The 20931-nt window shown below is 40.9% G+C and overlaps 1 protein-coding gene across 19 annotated transcripts in view; it reads right to left on the bottom strand.

Annotated features, from left to right (window-relative positions):
* Positions 1 to 20931, bottom strand: part of myo18ab (myosin XVIIIA b) — a 152830-nt gene that overhangs the window by 114466 nt on the left and 17433 nt on the right. For 9 of the 19 annotated variants that reach the window (XM_079675540.1, XM_079675537.1, XM_079675536.1 and 6 more), the window contains exon 1: positions 2810 to 2993. The exons of 5 other annotated variants lie outside the window; for them this stretch is intronic. The gene's annotated coding sequence lies outside the window, so the exon portion shown is untranslated. Of the gene's footprint in view, positions 1 to 2809; positions 2995 to 20931 lie in introns of those variants that run through there. 5 more of the 19 variants (XM_079675541.1, XM_079675546.1, XM_079675547.1 and 2 more) reach the window with 1 other exon arrangement.

Consider the following 20931-nt stretch of genomic DNA (forward strand, 5'->3'; position numbering starts at 1 on the left):
ATTACAACAAGATTCTTAACACGAGGTTGCAAAAACAAAAATAATCTGTATGCAGCAGTTTTCATTATTATTGTGTCTGTGCTCGATCCCTCAGGGTCGCAGTGTAAGAGCTGCACAGTTATGAATAAAGGCAGCCTCACCCTCTTTCATTCAGCATTCCCATTATTGCTTTATAAATGTCTTGCCCCCTTGTGTGTCCACTGAGGTTCGTCAGGCCCAACACATCTGGTTGCTGTGGAATCTGAGAGGGGGATTTGCGTGACCTGTTATTTCCTCTTTTAGTTTGCCTTCAAACATGGTCTCCATCACTTCAGCCATGCATTCTTTTATACTTCAGTTATTATCCAGTGGAAAGTACTTACCTACTGGCCTAGTTCAATCAAAGTGGTTACTTTTTTTTGGCTGGGCAGTGTAGTTTTACACACCGTCTTATTTGACTTTCTAAGGACTTAAAACTGTTTTTTGGGGGCAGACCCCCACAAAGAAAAACATATATTTACACACGTACGGTCATCATCTTAACAGTTTTGTATGCTCATCCGTGAGCAGAGCATCAAGTTGACATGTCTATTACAGCTGAATGCGGCGATTACCATCTTGTTCAGCAAAACGCTGCACAAACTGATTAAGATCAACAACTTTAGTGCGTTTTGATTCAATGCTGAGTACAGCCAACCTGACAGTCTCTTCTTTGTCATTGCAGACTTCAAATACCTCATTCCTTCAGTACTTGGGTCCGAATGCTTCTCGTTTTGCGCCGTACCGGTCAAATGAAATCGCCGCCTATCATATTTCCACGCTCGCGCCAGGGCCGCGGGAGGGGTTACAAGGTGTGCGTCTTGTGCTGCATTCACTTGCACTCGGACATTAGAGACTTTCTCTCATAAATGTCCGATGAGCCACAACTTTTCTTTCAAAACAAAGCTGCCAACTGGGGCGGCAGCTGGGGTGGCAAGGCCTATGTTGAGGGTAGCAGTTGCCCCCCCATGCCACCCCAGTAGGTGAAACTAGGCTACTAGCTACAGTACAGATGCAACTAGATGAGCTGTTAACTCTCGCTCTTTTTTTTTTTCTTTTTTTTTTCTTTTTTTAAACACACGCATTTTTCCCACCCGCATTCCGCGAAGACCCGCCCTACTGTGCCTCTGATTCGCAGACTGTTGGTGGGGGGAAAAAACGCTGCCGCTGAATTTGATTGGACCAATGCGTTGACAGACACACACAGACAGTGGAACAGTCGGACATGCAGAGCCCTGTTTGTTGTTGAACATAGCGGAACATTTTTGACTCGTTGCGTTGGGGCGATGTCTCGCAGATAACACATATGAAAAGTATAATTTGCTCAGAGTCCAGAGACAGTTGTGGTTCGGTCCGGATCCGGACCGGAGTCCGGACTTTGAGGATGCCTGCTGTATGGGATAGTGTTCAGGTCTGGCCTGCAGTCAGTGACTTTTATCAGTGATCTGGTCACTGAATTAGAACACTGACTAACAGCTTTATTTTTGGATCAGACAGTGTTAAAGTAGTAATGTGGGCCAAATAACGCTCTAAAAAAAAAGAGAGAAAAATGCACATAGGCCTGGCTGAAGTCATACATCACACATATCTATTTTGTATACCCTACTAAGATGAGTAAGCCTTGACAAAACTAGTCAAATTAGACACCAAATATCAGAGCACACTAGGGTATTGTTTCTCTATGATATCAAGTCAAGCACTATTCAAACTATATTTCTGGATTGCATTTGTTTTGATCATTTCAATGTCTGTAAGAACTTGCCCAACTCTTGTTTTCAAACTAATCAATGAATTTGCTTGAATTTGAAGGTACTCTATAAAGACTACTCATGAATGTCATACATTATCAACTTTAAACAAAACATCCTTTACAGACCAAATGATACACCTATTTCCAGAAACATTTTATGTTCATTCACAGAATCAAATCTAATTTAATCATAAACCTAAAAACTCTTAGCAGCAGACATGTATTCTAAATGTATTGGATACAGTTGTTATTCAAACATACTTGCAATCATATACAATGAATGTTTTCTAGTTTTTTTTAGCACTGGTCTGGTATTACCTGTGGACTTCATGTGGACCTCATGTGACCCTAGTTAATTTCATTGGAATGGGGACAACAGCGTTAATGTCAAACCATTGGAAGATGTATGTCAAATATATCATGTTAAATGTTTAAAACAAAGAACTGTGGCATGGCATGCAACCAAACCTTTCCAGCTCGGAAGCATACTATTCAACAGTGGTACAACATTATAATACAGAATCAACATGATAGAATTTGGTCAATACAAAATACCCCTGAATTTCACCTGACCCTATGAGTTTATAAAGTGAGTGTGAATAAGTTAGTCTAAAAGTATACCCTAAAACTGTACATGTCATAGTCAAAGTCACATATATATATATGACACAATAAGTAAAACATTTGCTGTAAAAAAACCACAACATAAGAGTCCACTAAATCTAAACTACATTTCCCAGGAGTTCATACATCGGCACATGAGCTCACTGAGCATGTCAACTTCTTCGAACCAGCCAAACTGACATTTCTCACACTTCTATGTTCAGATTTATAACACTCTTATTGACTAACATCCGAGTAGAAAAAGGGAAACTGTCACATAGCACAAAAGCTATAATTGTTAAGTGCTTATTTCAGTTGGAAAATCACTTAAGCTGCCCCCTCTGCTAGCTCTAGTCTATAAATAGAGCCACCGGCTGTGGGACCTCGAGGGCCCACACAAAAAGACCTATTTCCACCAAAGATCACACATTGTTCTACCTGTTAGTGAAGTAATTCCACAGCTTCTGTATCAAAATAGTTCCCACAAGTCACCGATCGAATCAAAAGCTGGTCAAAGTGGAGGAGATCTGTGTGAAGAGCGGAAAGTGAAAGAGCAGAGCCGAGGAGAAGGACTCTGATAGGCCGGCTATTCCTGACAGCGGACTGACAAGAGCTGTGGGGACAGCTGTTGTGATACGAGGGTGTTGAGCACGGGTAAAAATAGGAGCCTCTGCTCTCCAGCCTGGACAGGTCTGCCATGAACCCCCACGACCTCCACAGACCAATCAACAGCCAAACAGTTGCTGTCATCTCAGCTGCTTCAGTATTAGCACGTGTGTTTCTGTGTGTGTATCCATGTTGAGGAAAACGCAGCTCAGGGTCTGTTAATGTAATTGAGAACACACTGGGTACAATTGCTAATGCTGTAGGTCAGCAACGCTGAAATAAAAAGACTTGAAAGTTGACATCATGGTATGTTCAGGGGATTAGAGGTGTCTAATCTAATTGCTAATCATCTTGTATTGATATGGAGCTGAAAGTAAACATTACTACTGGCAAAATATCCAAATAACTCATCTGGGGAGGGGTCTCAATAAAAAAAATCAAAAGTAGTTGCCATCAAAACGCAAGAGAAATGTGTATGTTGCTAATTAACTACAGATCATTTGTAATCAGTAAATTGGATGTTAAGCTTTAAAAAAAGATGGGATTTCTGGGTATACTTAAGTATATAAAAACAAAATCATTAATCAGGGAAGTATTTTTAGAATGCAAAAAATGGTCAAAGGAGTAACAGAATGGTTTACTTGCTAATATGTGCATAGTCACAAAAGAAATACAACTGCTATGATTTGGTACACTTAGGGAAAATAACCCAAATAATTAACCCAGGGAGTATTATTTGACTACAAAACATTTCCAAGTAGTTAAAAACCCCAAAAAATGAAAGTTGTATGTTGCTAACTAGCTACAGCCAATACGTGCACAGTCACAGTCTGTTTAAATTGAATAAACTGGGACAACATAAATCCTACAGCAATTACATTTGTGGGATTATAGTGAGTCAAATTATATTGAGCCAGGCTAACATCAGTATGCTTAAATGCTCACAGTGACAATGCTACTGATCTTTAGCAGGTAAAAATTTCACCATATAACCATAATAGTTAAGTGTATAAAAAGCTAACTTTAGCTAGGTAGCACTAACAGAAATGTACGAGGCTGATGAATGTTGGTAGTAGTCTTGTAGTGAGTCACTAACCAGTCGAACAGAGAGACATTTTAAACTGATGATCACATTAGAGGATTACTGATCATCCCAAGGGTAAAATGAATGTCCGAACCAAATTCATGTCAAGCTATCCAACCCTAATGTGGTGCTGTTTCAAACGTCTTGTTTGAACCAACAGTCCACTAAAACATATCTGAATCTCTGTCAGTCACATGTTTAACAGCCTACAGTAGCTGGATATCTAAAGACAATGACACATGGATGTTGTGGTTCGAGTTGCTGCTCGTCGTTCACATTAACAACACATGAGGAGTTATAAAAACCCTACAGGTTTGCAGCTTCCTGAATATCTGCAGAAACTAGATTGCTAGATGGCTATGGTTATGATGCTCCAATCACGTACCTTTATACTTTGTCCAATCATCATTTCACGGTTTAATCTCACGTTCAGTACCTGCAGCAAATCCAACTACCCTTATACCTTCTTTACTTTCCTTATATTATCGATCTCTGTCTCTTCTGTTTCTACCATCTGTTTCAGTAGACACACAGGACTGTCACATTCTTCATGTCTACACTCCAATGTGTTGCATTGTCTTCCTGTTTGAAACTGTTCTGTGCAGCAGAGAGGAAGAGGTGTTATCATGTAGAGCTTGCAGTGCAGAGAAAAGCAGAAGCAAAGTGGAACATGTTCCCTCACTGCTGGCAATGAATGAAAAACAGCTGCGAACGAAAATATAACTACTACTGTGGAATGAAAACCTTTCGATGAACATAAAAGCTCAGTTAGCTGGCTTCAGGCTATCAGCTTCATTAGCAGGACTGATCTGTTTAAAGGGTACTTAAAAGAGTGGTGAGTGATCATTTGTTTTTGTAGACCGACCCGGCTCCCTAGACAAAAAGCCAATAGGATTTTGCTATTGGATTTTAGAGTATTGCACGCAATATAATATGTTGCTGTTTATTTTACTTAAAGGTGACCTATCATGCAAAATGCACTTTTGTACGTCTTTTATACATGAATATCAGTCCCCGGTGTTCCAGGGAACTCACCAAGTGTCAGAAAACACAACCCTCTCTATTTTCCTCCATACCCAAATCTCTTAAAAAGGGGCTGCAACGGATCTGATACAGACTGATCCAGATTTGAACACTTCTATGACGTCACAGAAGTGGCGCTACGGCTATTGGGCCACCTCCACATATCAGGAGGAGACAGCCACGGACATTGCCGTTCGAAAGCGCTGGAGACGCTGTAGTACATATGCTAGGCCTGTAGATGGTGCTGTTCTTACAGAATCAGCCCATGCAAAGACAGTGTTGAATTGAGCAAAATGAGGAATGGCTAAAAATGCATGATCTGTTTGGTATTTTGAAAAATAAAAAGTATAAATATGCCTTATATAGGTATGGTCCTACACTATATTATTCAAATATAGCATGATAGGTCCACTTTAAATGTTGATGATGTCATTTAGTAGTCACGTTAAGTCACTTGTAAGCAATTTCCATTTTAAAGACACAAAGAAGCTTCGGACATTTACGCAGTATTAACTGACATATTTTCATGTTACAAAACAAATACGTGAACATCTTATTAACCTACTTACAGGCATATAACCAAAAACATGCAGAACGAAAAATGACTTTGGGACAAAGGAACCAGATTTGGTAAAATGTTAACTAATGTTTGGGACTAATTCCATTACAACTCTATGGCTAAAATGGTTGTTTTACAAGTAAGGCTAGAAGATGCTCATTGCAAGGAGCTGTATCTTTTGTTGTTAACAGTGTGTGCTCATGGGGGTGAAGTTGTATTACAGCAGAGTCATAAACAACTAGTGTGCACTGATACTATCGACCATGACATCCTATTGCAAAGACTAGAGCACTTAGTTGGCATAAAGGGAACTGCTTTAGGCTGGTTTAGGTCCTATCTATCTGAATGCTCTCAGTTTGTATGTGTCAACGATGAATCTTCCATGCAAACCAAAGTTAGCCATGGAGTGCCACAGGGCTCAGTGCTTGGACCTATTTGGTTCACACTATATATGCTTCCGTTAGGCAATATTATAAAGGAATCACTCTATGAATTGTCATTGTTATGCGGATGATACTCAGCTATATTTATCCATCAAGCCTGATGAAACCAATCATCTAAATACAATTCAAGACTGCCTCAAGGACTTAAAAACGTGGATGACCTTACATTTTTTGATGTTAAACACAACCAAAACTGAAGTTATTGTACTTGGCTCGAAGAATCTACGAAACAAATTATCTAAAGATATATTAACTATGGATGGCATTAATTTGGCCTCCAGTGAGACTGTAAGGAATCTTGGTGTTGTATTGGGTCAGGATTTATCCTTTAACGCCCACATAAAATCAATCTCAAAGACCGCCTTTTTTCATCTACGTAACATTGCAAAAATCAGGCATATCTTGCCTCAAAATGATGCAGAGAAACTAGTCCATGCATTTTTTACTTCAAGGCTGGATTATTGTAACTCCTTATCAGGGTGTACCAAAAAGTCAATTAAGTCGCTTTAGCTGATTCAAAATGCTACACCTCGTGTACTAACCAGAGTTAGGAAAAGGGACCACATTACTCCTGTTCTGGCTGCCTTACACTGGCTCCCTATAGAACACAGGATAGAATTTAAAATGATTCTTCTCGCCTACAAATCCCTTAATGGGCAGGCGCCATCTTACCTTAAAGAACTCATTATACCCTACTGTCCTACTAGGGCACTGCGTTCCAAGAATGCACGGTTGTTGGTTGTTCCTAGAGTCTCTAAAAGTACAATGGGAGCCAGAGCCTATTCTTATAAAGCTCCACTTTTGTGGAATCAGCTTCCAGTTTGTGTTCGGGCGGCAGACACCCTATCCGTTTTTAAGAGTGCGCTTAAGACCTTCCTTTTTGATAAAGTGTATAGTTAGGGCTGATTAGATTCAGCCCCTAGTTTTGCTGATATAGGCTTAGACTGTCGGGGGACACCTTACCTCTTCCTTCTAACTGTCTATACCTGTGTACTCTCATTTTCCGAATAACCCAGCTTCCCCCATATTTCTTTTTGGTGTCTATCTACGCTGGGATCCTGAGTCGCGGCTGATCCTGAGTCCTGAGTCCTGATCTGAGTCCTGGACTTCGAGTCGTGGCTGAACCAGTCTCTGCGGTCCTGCCTGACTTTCATCATACTACTTCCCTGATGGCTCCCACAGGATTGTTGACATCCTCATGGATTCATCTTCTTATTGTAGAAACATGCATTTCCAAACATTTGGTCGACCTATGTTGTAAATGTATTATCTTTTAGATTTACACATGGCATCTATTGCACGCCTGTCCGTCCTGGGAGAGGGATCCCTCATCAGTTGCCCTCCCTGAGGTTTCTCCCATTTGCCCCTTTAAACTGTGGGGTTTTTCCTTTTTTGGAAGTTTTTCCTTGTACGATGTGAGGATCTAAGGACAGAGGGTGTCGTATTGTCATACTGATATTCTGTACAAACTGTGAAGTCCACTGAGACAAATCTAACATTTGTGATATTGGGCTATATAAATAAACATTGATTGATTGATTGATTGACTGATACATTTTTGTGTCAGGACAGATGTCGTCTGCTGTACATGAAAACGGCATGCTAAATAATACAAACTAAATGAAGGTTGAGGACAAAGGCAGTGTTTTTGGTTAAATATTGAAAAGTCAACACCAAAGGAAAAAATGTTTACTTATAGGATATATTAATACTACAGCTCTGACTTTAGATGTTTTTACTTACAGTGATTTTTCTCCATCTGTCACTGCTAAAGCAAACTAAATACTTAGGCACACTGACATGAGCCAACTGTATGTAACCACATCAGTAGACATATCCCCAGGTAGCCGATTTGAACCATCACCTCCGCTTTTGTAACACAAGATGGAGCCAGAGTATCAGAAGAAGCTCTACACGCTTTAGAAATCCAGCAGCCACACAAAGCCTTCTTTATTTACCAGAGGCTGCCATGATATTGTAGGAGGGAACAGCACAGCAAGATAGATAAAGTACAAACAAAATGATATGAGTAATAGCTTTAGTCATGCTGAGTGTTGTATGTATGTATGTATGTATGTATGTATGTATGTATGTATGTGTGTGTGTGTGTGTAGGTCTTTGTGTAGCTATGGAGAAGAGGGTGGGGTAAAAAGGGCGAGGACAGAAATGCAGTGATGTAACACTGTTCAAAAGTCACTATGAGTGTTATGAATGGACAGGAAGTGTGTCATGTGTAGAGCAGCATCTGAGCTGAACACAACAAGCTGTACGTATGCAGATCAATGCCTGCTGGGTACGTTTTAAACATATAACGATGTCAAGTCTGATGATTGGACTAAAGCGGCAGCTTTATAATAGTCAAACAGAGAGTACTTTATACACATTCAACGCATCGCTTCCTGCACACATATATATATATTTATGTCCACACACAGCTCATTTCTAAATAGTAAGGACACACAGTCCTCGTCGTCCATTCTGTGGCTCTAAAGTAACAGTTTCTTCAATGGCATGTGACATTCCGCTAATTCACCCAGGAGAAAGTACTCCAATGTTCTCGAATGGTCTCTGCTCTCAGGAGCTCAGCAGATGGTGACAGTGCTAATGCCAAAGTCCTACACACACACACACACACACACACACACACACACACACACACACACACACACACACACACACACACACACACACACACACACACACACACACACACACACACACACACACACACACACACACACACACACACACACACACACACACACACACACACACACACACACACACACACACACACACACACACACACACTTCTCTAGCAGGGACAGATTTGACAAGATTGGACACGCTGGTGAAGGACACACCGATTCAGATTAAGGTGTTCAGTGTGATTCATCATCATCGTCGCCAGCAGCTGGTTGCACAAAGACAAATCTATTCAAATTTCAGACAGACGTTTTGGTTAGCTACAGGGTAGGTCACAGTTCACAACTGGCAACCCCACTCTGAATACTGTTGTGAGTGCAGACACACCCCCAACGTTTTTAAATAGTTTCAAAAAACACATATTGGTTTTACTTCTATGTTTTGACGCATGATAAACAGACTGTTTACACGACTTGGTTGAATACTTGATTCTGAATGGTGAATTTGGACATCCTGCGGCCTGCTCTTTTGCGATATTAGACGGTTGCTAAGGACGCTCTGGGCAAGGGATGATGTGCAGTCATATCAATCCCCAAAAAGGGAGAACAACACATTAGATTTCCATTGGATTGATTATGGTAAAACTGTTCCCAGTGAAGAAAAGTAAGAGAAAAAAACAACAACAGAAGTTAGTGGACAGACTGAGCTAGAGGACAGAGAAATCAGCAGAAGAAGACAGACAGACAAGAAGTAAACACTGACTGTGTCTAAAGGCTGGTTAATGGAAAAGAAAATGTGAACAAACTTGGACAGTTATGTAAAAAAGAAAACCTCTATCAGTTCTTAGGTTGCCATCACAGCAGTTCCAGCCCTTGGTAGGTAGCAGAATGATTATATGTTGTCCTAGCGTAAGCAATAGGCTAATTTTTAAACCAATAAAATAATGTTTAAATCAAATTGTTGCGTCAAATGACCCTTAAGGGAGATTCAAAAGTCCTGATCGCTATAATGACCGGCTCGCAGCTTGTAATCCCTAACATCATTAACAAATTAAATAAAATAGATTTTAAACTATAGTGAGGCTTTTATTCCACTTTTGAAAGAGCCAGACAAGGAGTTTCATTCTCTCTGCAGGTTTTGTCCTGAACTAGACTAAACATGTCAAGAACTTCCAACCCTCTATATTGAATACTGTCAGATGAAACTGATACAGACTTCAAATCTGTCTGTGTAAGAGGCCCCAAAATGTTGGACTGTTCCTTTAAAGACCAAATGGACACATACAGTATATACATACAATATATACAATCTTTACGGTGAGTAGTTGCAGTTTGTTGATTACAGTTGAACTAATCACAGTTTAACTAGGCTTTTCACCAGAGGTTTCTATCATCAGGGTGTTATCTAATGTTGTATCTAATGTCTTTAAATATGTTCTATTAAATAGCCAAAGGATGATAATTGTACATTAATACAAGGTATCCAAATGAATGCAATCATAATTTTAGAGTTCCTATAGAATGTGAAACCATTTAGAATAATTAAAAGAAGGACAACAATAGAACAGCCAGATAAAGGCAACATAGCTGAAATAGTTAAGAACACCAGAACAGACTCGTGCAAGATGTTTCATTTTGATGGGTTTATATCGTACTGTACCATGCATTAAACATAGCTCTGCACTCTCTCTATACTTAAATGTGGCTATAGCATGTATTTAAGTGGGCATTAAATCTATATTGCCAGGTATCAACAAAAAAAAACAGGCCCAAACTCTGGTATTAGATTGGCACAAGTATTACAAAATTCAATCAAAAGCCTGGACTGGACTTAGAAGTGACTTGACCTTTTAACCAACATGAAACCATCTTTATTTGTGTGCAGCTCTCTAGTGAACATTTATAAAAGAGCATTTCTAATACTGTCCTCACTTAGCCCTTGATCTAGTTCCTATAGGAAAAATAAACCACCCGGCTATAAGCCTGTTTAGGGTGAAATCAAAGACTGTAGGTGTTTCTCAATGTCGAATAAAGCTGCTCCAGAGCCACTATTTCAAGCATACTATGTCATCAAGTGCCGTCGAAGGACTGTTCCAATGTCCAGCATACTTGGAATTCTACCGAGCCCGGCGTACTTCGTAGCGAGAAATTTCGAGGCTGCACATGTGTAGACTCTGCGGTCTTAAAATCCCCACAATGCTTTGCGCACAGACCAATTTCCCCAAATCTGTGGCGGAAAATGTAAGGCGGGGCCTCTCATATGATGCACACCTGCACACTTGCTAGCCTGTTCCACTCTTCTTTTTCCAAATGCCAGGAAGTATTCTTGCCTCGCTTCTGAAGCAAGTGACTCGGAAGACATGTGCTACCAAGCAAGCGTACTCTACATTGAGAAACACCCTGTGTGTATTAGAGCAGGGGTTTTCAAAGTGTGGGTAGGTGAGCCTCCCCTCAGAGAACATAAGAACAGCCGCGCCCCCCCTCCCAATTATTATTGCTGTTATTATTATTATTATTATTATTATTATTATTATTGTTGTTGTTGCTATAATGCAGGGGGATTCAATTGCATTTCAAAGAGGTCCAGTAAGAGAAAATGTAATTAAATGCTCTGTTTTCGCTGTCTACCTTCCACCATTTGAAATTACTCCGACTGCTTCTCCCCTCTTGTCTCGTCTCTGTGTTTGAATCTATCGTGCTGATGGCACCGATTTGATTGGCTGATTAACGTCACCTCCTTAAAACATTAAACAATAACTTTTTTAAACCTTTTTATTTTTATGTTTTAAACATATTGTATAAAACTCCCCCACTACTTGGACTATTCCTTGCACCCCTCTAGAATAAGCCCGAATGGTCTCAACCATATTGCATCAGTAACGTGCACTTGTTATTATAACAAGATCGCAAGGACGCTGGTATCGATCGGAAAATTGAGTGTTGTTCAGTGTGTGTGTTGTGGAACATGCGTGTCCGTGCATGAAAATATACCACACACCCAATTACAATAGCATGTTCAATTCACTGCCCTGGAAGTTAATACAGTTGTTAAAGTTGGAACAGCCTGTGGACAGCCGTTCTTCCTTGCATGTCAGTCGCCGACACCTTCTTACAGAGGACAGGCACATCTAGCTGCAGCACGACCCGTATATTTCCGCACGCCGTGTTCTCAAGACATATTTTTTTTTACATTTTCAACATGGTGGATAAATCCTTATATGCTCCCGGCAACACACTGAACGTCAACTTTGCCTCCTTATTACACTCACCCCTACTTTAGAGGGAACCATGAGTCTGCGTCTTTGATGCACACAGGAATAAACGCAGATCATCCTCTGGCTGCAGCCTTGACCGGTACTTGCTTTTGATCAAAGTCAATGCGGAAAACCTGCACTCACACAGGTAGGTGGAGGTGGAGGGAATGAGCACTTTTACAGCCTTTTTGGCGAGGTGGGGGAACTCGGTCTCCACAGACAGCCACAAGTGGGCAAGTGTCACTTTACTCGTCTTTTTCTCGTTCTTTTGTGTCTCACGCTGCGCCTCCCCTGAAGCTCTCTGGCGCCCCCCAGGGGAGGCGCGCCTCACACTTTGAAAACCGCTGTACTAGAGAATACAAAGAGGGAGGCAGACTGTGTGTGTATGCGCGCATGCGTGTGCGTGTGTGTGTGTGTGCGGTGCAGGATGGCAGATGTAGGTCAGATGGGGTGCATGATGTATCTGTCTGTACATGTGCACATGTGATGCTGATATGAAGATTACTTTATAAGAGTATGGTGCAAGAACACACACGACTGCTCCTACGCAACAATCACAGAGTTGAGACTAATCAAACACAAACGCACACACATAGTTCACAGAGATTGAAACTCAGTATTACTCTTGTCGCCTTGAGATAAAAGCAAAAGATACGAACACCAGGAATAAAGCCCTGGCAGGCTTAACACTTGCACGAGAACAATAGAGTGGTGCAAGAATGAGAATGAACCGGTCAATGAGCCTTTGAGCATTTCCGGGTTGTCGTCTCAGAGTCAATGGGTTATGAGTTCTGGTTAGATTCCCGAAATAAGATCTGTGGTAAACACAAATTTGAAAGATGTTCATGTTTTGTTGTACAACAGAAAATATGTTAGTAAATACCCCACTCACTAAAGCTTTTAATTGTCTTAAAAACGACAGTTACTGCCAAGCGAGTAAATGAGATTACTAAAGATCATCACGCCAAACATGAGAACACAACGGTGACATCAACTCATCGTCTGTGATGTAGTTCCTTTATAGCAGTGCTTCTCAAAGTGTGGTCCGCGGACCACTCGTGGTCCGTGATCGCCCCATAGTGGTCCGTGAGTATATTGGTAAAATTTCACATTTGAAATAAATAAATACATTTAAGTTTTCCGCACTCTCGCGGGAATATCTCCGCTATGGAGTGATGTTAAGTTTAACTTTCGATTTCATGATATAGCCCAGCGCAACACCTTCATCACACATATTGCCACTTGTTTGTACCATTTTCAGGCGATTTGTAATCTGTTCTAGAAAAACGATGTGCTTTTTTATATTTGAGGAGTTAGGTGGTCCGCGAGTGTTTTCTTATTGGTTAAGTGGTCCTTGGTATGAAAAAGTTTGAGAGACACTGCTTTATAGCATTACATTAGCTATTTACTTCTCGAGATTGCATTTACACTTAAACTACAAAAAATGTAGTTCAGTTTTTCCCCTACCATTGTCTTGGAGGGGCACTAATCACCAGCCAACGGAGCCCCGCCCCCCCCCCCCCCCCTTTTTTTATTTTATATATAGCATCAAATTCCAACTAATTTAGTGGGAATGCTGTTAACAGCATTCCAACTAACTGTTCTTCTACGGACAACATTATTATTATTATTCCGCCGGGTTATTTTGGCCCTCTTCTCCTCCCGCATTGAACATCGCTGAAACTCCGTTCAAACATCAAAACGTTCAGCTCGGTCGGGAATCGATTGCTATTACTTTTCTCATTCATAACTTTCATAATTCCAGAGATACATCCCATAATACATCACATTTTTAACATTGAAGTCAATGGAGGAAATCGTCAGACTTCAACAAATTTTCATGCAACTTCAACTGCTAACTGTTCATTCATACTTTCAATCAGAAACCTCATTCCAACTTTAAAATGTTACACATCTTTCTGACATAATTCGTGTAAAACAACTTTTAAATCTGATTCTTACTTTTAGAGATATCAAACATTGTTCAGACCTTGTTTTAGAGGTTTTCTTCACATTGTAACATTAACTGGAGTGTGTGATGTCATAGCTAGAGTGGAGGACAGCTTGAAATTCGCATTCATATATTTTTTTTAAACTGCCATAATTCCCAAACCCTACATTCCTGAGACATAATTTATCATGACACACGTAGGAAAACATCTTCTTGCTTGAAAAATGACAAATAATTAAGCAAAAATAATTAAACAAAATGCTTTTTGAGGGCATGAAGTGACAAAAACGTTCAACATTCCTCCATTAAACCCCATTGTAATTTCAGGCAGATATTTCCTCATGGCAGCAGCCGCACACCTTTAGTTAAACTGCCAAAAAGGCCACATTATTAACCTGAAACTACACAAAAATTACACTTCAGATACTCAACTTCCTTGACATGCTTCACGTTTTGAAATTTCACAGATATCTGTTACGGTTCTTCCACAAAACGTTCACATGTAAGAGGTTTATCTCTCATTCAGAACAATGAAGCCTTTGATCTCTACAGATTTCGTTAGCTCAACTATAAACACCTGTGTAATGGAACACGAAGATGTCATCACTCCGACTGACATGCTCAGAGCAGCAGACTTCAGATAGCAGTGTGCTAACAGTCCAGCCGTGAACACATGTACAGGACAGTTCTGAGATTTCTTTAAATGCCGTTGCCATGGCAACACAATGCTCGCCTTGAAACACGGTTTTCTCATAACTTCAGTGAAAATACTCATAACAGCCTAGAACTTCACAGGTTTGGTAACGATGCAGCCATCAACGCATCTAAGCGTAGTATGGGGTTTCATCAAATGCCGTTGCCATGGCAACGGACCACTCGCCATGAAACAGGATGTGGCTGTAAATCCAATCGACACGGTCCAATCGTCCCCCAATCTTCACTTGTATATCACCAGTCCACGCCTCAACAGCTCTACGCCAAATCTGAGATCTCACCATAAGCCGTTTCCATCCCTCACCATAAAACATGATGTCGCTATAACTCCTATGAAAATGTTTAAAAAGTGCTCAAACTTCACATGTGTACTAACAGTCCAGCCATGAAGACATCTACGGGACAGTTTTGAGATTTCTTCAAATGCCGTTGCCATGGCAACACAATGCTCGCCTTGAAAAACGGTTTTCAAAAAACTTCAGTGAAAATACTCCAAACAGCCCAAAACTTCACAGGTTTGGTAACGATGCAGCCATCAACTCATCTAAGCGTATTAAGGGGTGTCGTCAAATGCCGTTGCCATGGCGACAGATCATTTGCCATCAAGTTCGTTCACAAGTTTGCAGTTCAAATATTCTGCGGCTTTTCCAAGCCTTTTTACTTTCTTTTCTTCTCTTATCACACATTCAAGCCCCCACTGTTCATGTATCATTTTAATAAAAATTCTTCACTTTCTTCTTACACATTACATTTCAGCATAGCAGTTTAGCATCACATTTTCAGCATAAAGCATTCCCACTAGCAATTTCTTCAGGAATTGCATTCTCTAGTCTATATCTACTGTCACTTTTCACATTAAACATGTGCTCTTTTATTAAATAAACTAAACGCTTTCATTTTAAATTGTGAGTTTAGTGTTTTTGACCCTAAGAAACACTGATGCATTAATCAATAACAATAATCCACAGCTCCTCTCTCTGCTCCATGGGATTTAAAAAATATATATCCCAATGCCAATGTACATGTCAGTCATCTTCTTATTTCCTGTCATGATCAGTTTATCAGCCTCTGGTCATTTCTGAATAATGACTTTAAAACCAGGGCCAGGGAGTCCCTGATTACAGAGGATTCTGTCTCCGCAGGATCACAGCATAAATACCAAGGGCAGGGAGGAATGTTGTGTCATGATTCTAATGTTTGACATTTCCAGGCCTTACCCACAACACTGGAATCTGTCCAAGCATGTCGGTCGAGGATGGGTGTGCTGACTCTGTGGAATGCCACAGCTCACTTCAACATCAAACTCTGAGCTAAATCACAGTAGACACTAACCCTGTCAAATATAGTTCAGCATATTAGTGGTCTATTACCAGGGCTCCACGCCTCTATGTTCAGTTCTGTACCTGTCAGAACAAGTATGGTCAGTGATGGTGACTAAAGATATGAATAACTCAAAATCACAACCAACAATATGGTTTGCGAGAGGTTTTGGAGATAGATATATATACCAACATTTTCTTGTAAAACACTACTAAGAGTATCAACTCCATTATGTCTAAAAACAATTACTAAAATAAAAAAATCTGAGAGGTTCAGAGGGGTAAATCGCTCATTGGTGGAACTTCCTTAGCTATAAACCTTTGACATGGTGTAGTAAGCAGGGTTTCCCACACATAGACTTTACTTGGGCGGGCCGCCCAGGTATATTAACGGCCGCCCAAGTATATTTCGCAAACCATTTAGGTTTTTTTTTTTTTTTATTTATTTTTAATGTTTTTATTTTATTTATTTTTTCGACCACGACGTCATCTGCGATTGATTAACTTGTGGACAATGATCCCTTGACCTACGCCTCTTGTACCCAGTCCCGGACTGGGCATCGGGAGGACCGGGGGGTTTCAGGAGCACAGACACAATCGCAACTATAAATGAACCAAAAATAAAAAAATAACAAAACAAGTTTCAGTGTTTTTTCATGAAATGGTATGTTATTGGTTATGGCCATGATTTTATGATTATTGAAATGTACACAGTTCTGTTTCATATTGGTGTTCCCATAGATCTAGTCTCTTTATTCAGCACCAGATTGATGCATTTAACTCCAAAATAAAAAATCTTACCGGGGGCCGGGCATGCCCCCGGACCCTCCTAAAGGATTTGAGGTCCACCCCCACTTAAAATCACATGGATAGGTTCCTATATACATTTACAATTTGTTTTAAATAGCAACCCATGTCCATATGTTTATTTTTGGGTGGTAGATTTAAACTATAGGGCTATCACTATGGGCCCTGCCTGTACCTGTTCGCTCTGCCATCGTGTGAAGGGTCTGCTAACAAGCGACCAACAGAAAGGTTAATGTTGTTGCACGTCCCAAAGACAGAGCCCCGCTACCACCACCACCCCCAAGTATATTACAGATCTGTGGGAAACACTGGTAAAGACTCTATATACAGATACAAAAATAAGTTTTAGACAAGAAGCTAGTTCTGCTAACTTCAGCAAAAAAAAATCCATAGGGGGCCAGTTACACAGAGCCTAAGAGCTACACAAAGTTGAACAACATAGCAGACAGGCAAGAAAAAGTGTACCAAAGACACACACAATAGCAGGCAATCCGTGAGGCTGGATGAAGGCCTTGTTGAGGACCACCCGATAAGGACGTTGAACAAGAAACACTCTAATCTCACGACATGATAAACAGACTTAACAGCTTCACAGTCATGTCTGTTTTCCTCTTTGGCATGTTAATTCTGTCTGGCTGCAGTAATCTCTGTGGAATGCGTGGGCAGGACAAAACATGGACGATGCTTTTTACACAGCTCTTACAATCCAGCTCCTCTCCCCTCACGTGCTAGGTCAAAGGACAAGCGCTTCAAAAAACAAATAGAGGTAGTGATATTTGGATGCAAGCCATGGACTAAAAGCCTCAGTGACATAAGAGGGGCTGAAAGCATGTGCAGTATTGACTGTAAAGATGATTGGGGACAATGCATGTCAGGAGCCATCAGGCCGCAGCTATAACCGATATGTTTTACAGTGCTTTTCTGATTTCATTCAATCCTGTTAATAGAACGCCTTAGCCCAATTGGAATGGTCAGTCCATGCTGTAAGTCAAAGAGTACCCGAGTGCCCGCAAGGGGTCCATCGCCAAAAAACTAATGGGATATTTTTCATTGGATATTGCAGAAGAGTTTTTGGCAAAGATCTTTGGAAAACACACGTTAATGATACTTACACTTTTTATAGATATGTTTGAAGTGTAAAATACAATTGGCAGAAAGAGAAGCTAACCTTCGGCTGTAGACAACCGCTGCATGGCTACACATGACCATCACTAAGCTAAAGTCAGACTGTTGTTTTGCGTGGTGACGTTTAGAAGTCTCATTTAGCCTCTTGTTATGTGTTTTTATGACACATGGAAGCTTCAGACATGCACTCGTTAGGTATTTAGTGATGTATTTTATTTGTGTTTAAAAATCATTTAAGCTTGTGTTGAATACACATCTTATTTCTGGCCTTAAGTTGAAATTAATTTGAACTTGAGACAAGTGAACCGAAAATGCTTACTTATTTCCGGCTGTTAGGACATATTCCTGCGCCACCCTATTATAAATCATCCGTGAAGGAACAGCAATGTGATTAGAGTATCTTTGGCTGGATCTCGTCATTGCTGTCCCTAGAGTCCCAAACACTGTCATCAAGAAGAATCACACAACAACAAATCTCAAAAGGAAAACATACTCTATGTGTAACACCATACAAAAACTAAGCAACTAACAGATTAAACATTTTAAAAGATAAGATACTGGGGCTTGTGTTGGACCATTAACGTTGTTGCATTTAGGGGCATTCTACTATATGAATAAACAAGTCGACAGATGCAAATCAAAAGGTGACGAGTGATTCGGGTTTGATGAATTGCCTTGAGAGCACAGCAGAAACAGCAATCTGTCTCCATACTCTTACAATAAGTCAATAACTACAATGCCATATGAGAGCTTACAGTCATGAACACAGCCACACAGCAGTTACAGGATAAAATGAACAATGAGCCTGGCACATACACTGACACTGGCTGACGGTAGCCCTAGGGCTTAGGTCAGCTAAGGAGTAGTAGATAAAACATCCGCCTATTCACTGCCCTGTTTGCTCAGTCGGAAACTGGACAGCAGTGGACATGTGCTGAAGTGTGGCATTTAAGCTATATGTGCTGAGGGAGTGATTGCGTAAGAAACATTAACATGCATGTATGTTTGAAGTTGTATTGGATACGAACAAAAGAACCCATATGTGCTGTAAACAAAGCAGTTCATTGGCTTCAGCAGCCTGCAGGCCTGGCTAAATTATTCACCCACCAGCAGCCTACTGTTAGTCTGTGATTGGTCTGAAATATCACATGATTTGCTTTGTTGCCTTACGGGAAAGTATTTCCTTTTCTGAACTATTTCCTTGAATTGCAAGTGTGTTAGATATGTGATTGTTCCAAATTGTCGAAATTCAGATTTAGGGGACACAATCACGCATGGCATCGAACTGAGACAAAACATCTGCGTTTACATTCAAGATACAGGGTTCTACCACAAAATGCAGTTGTAGTTCCTTCGATTAATGCAAGAAAAACCAAAAACAGAACAAAATTGGCATAAGAAGAAATTTAACAGCAGCATGGTGAAAACCATGGTGAAATATTTGGCCACACAATAGGGCTGGCATCCATCCATCCATCCATCTTCTCCCGCTTATCCATGGTCGGGTCTCGGAGGTAGCAGTTCCAGCAGGGAGCCCCAAACTTTCTTTTCCCTGGCCACATCAACCAGCCCTGACTGGGGGATCCCAAGGCGCTCCCAGGCCAGCGAAGAGATATAATCCCTCCACCTGGTCCTAGGTCTACCCCTCGGTCTCTTCCCAGCTGGACTTGCCTGGAACACCTCCCTAGGGAGGCGCCCACGTGGCATCCTTACTAGGTGCCTGAACCACCTCAACTGGCTCCTTTCGACGCGAAGGAGGAGCGGTTCAACTCCGAGTCCCTCCCGGATGACTGAACTTCTCACCTTATCCCTAAGGGAGACACCAGCCACCCTGCGGAGAAAACCCATCTCGGCCGTTTGTATCCGCGATCTCGTTCTTTCGGTCATGACCCATCCTTCATGGCCATAGGTGAGGGTAGGAACGAAAATGGCGCGGTAGACAGAGAGCTTTGCCTTCTGGCTCAGCTCCCTTTTCGTCACAACGGTGCGGTAAAGCGACAGCAGTACCGCTCCCGCTGCTCCGATTCTCCAGCCCATCTCACGCTCCATTGTTCCCTCACTCGAGAACAAGACCCCGAGATACTTGAACACCTTCACTTGGGGTAAGGACTCATTCCCTACTTGGAGTAGACAGTCCATCGGTTGGAATATTTTATATTAAACATTAGGTATCATGGAAACATTGTCTATCAAGTTAAGGAACACTTTACCGATGTATCCAGTCCCAGCACTGCCTTACCCAATGTTGATGAATTTAACTCTAGACAGTTTATACGGGAAGGTGATAACGCCCCCTATGTGCTACGCATACACTTTAGCAATTTGAGTTGCTAGGGTGCTAGTCAGGTCGGGTGAAACCATTTTAATAGTCAGATTCTGGACCCTGTAAACATCACACAAACCCTTTTAAACATTGCAATACAACTACCATAAAGTAGTTATTTTCCACACTCATGAACAAATGAAACCATATGTTGTTATATGCGACAATATATAATATTGAGTCTGGTTCTAAAAGTCAACAGTTCAGAGCTTTAAGCTAAGTTCAGATCAACAAAAATACATCTTAAAGTCAAACAAAAAGCCCCCCTTGAACAAATGAACATCATATCCAGACTTTTTCTGAATGACTTCTCCCAAAGATGTGCAAAATCTGAAAGTGTCTTGGGTGGCGTATGATACCCCTTAGCAATACTACAACTATTTGTATCTTGTTCTGTAAGATGTCAGACAACCGTAGATTAAAGTCACATGTTTTTGGATAATAAAATCCTGCTGATTTCCCGACACAGCCGAGGGTAGAACCTTGTCTCCAGTTGACTCAGCAGACACAAACACATGTATCTGTATATTGGGTAATCCGTCATGCCAGTTGTTGAACAAGATACAATTCATTACACTGCTTATTAGAGTGTGAGTCTGAACAGCAGACTGTGAGCTGATAAGATGAACGGAGTCAGTTTGTCAGTGCCTGCTGTATCCTAGTATTTGCGGGCTACGGACAGGCCTGTAATTATCCCAGGGAGAAGA

Source organism: Notothenia rossii, assembly GCF_949606895.1.
Source record: "Notothenia rossii genome assembly, chromosome: 4".
Taxonomy (NCBI): domain Eukaryota; kingdom Metazoa; phylum Chordata; class Actinopteri; order Perciformes; family Nototheniidae; genus Notothenia; species Notothenia rossii.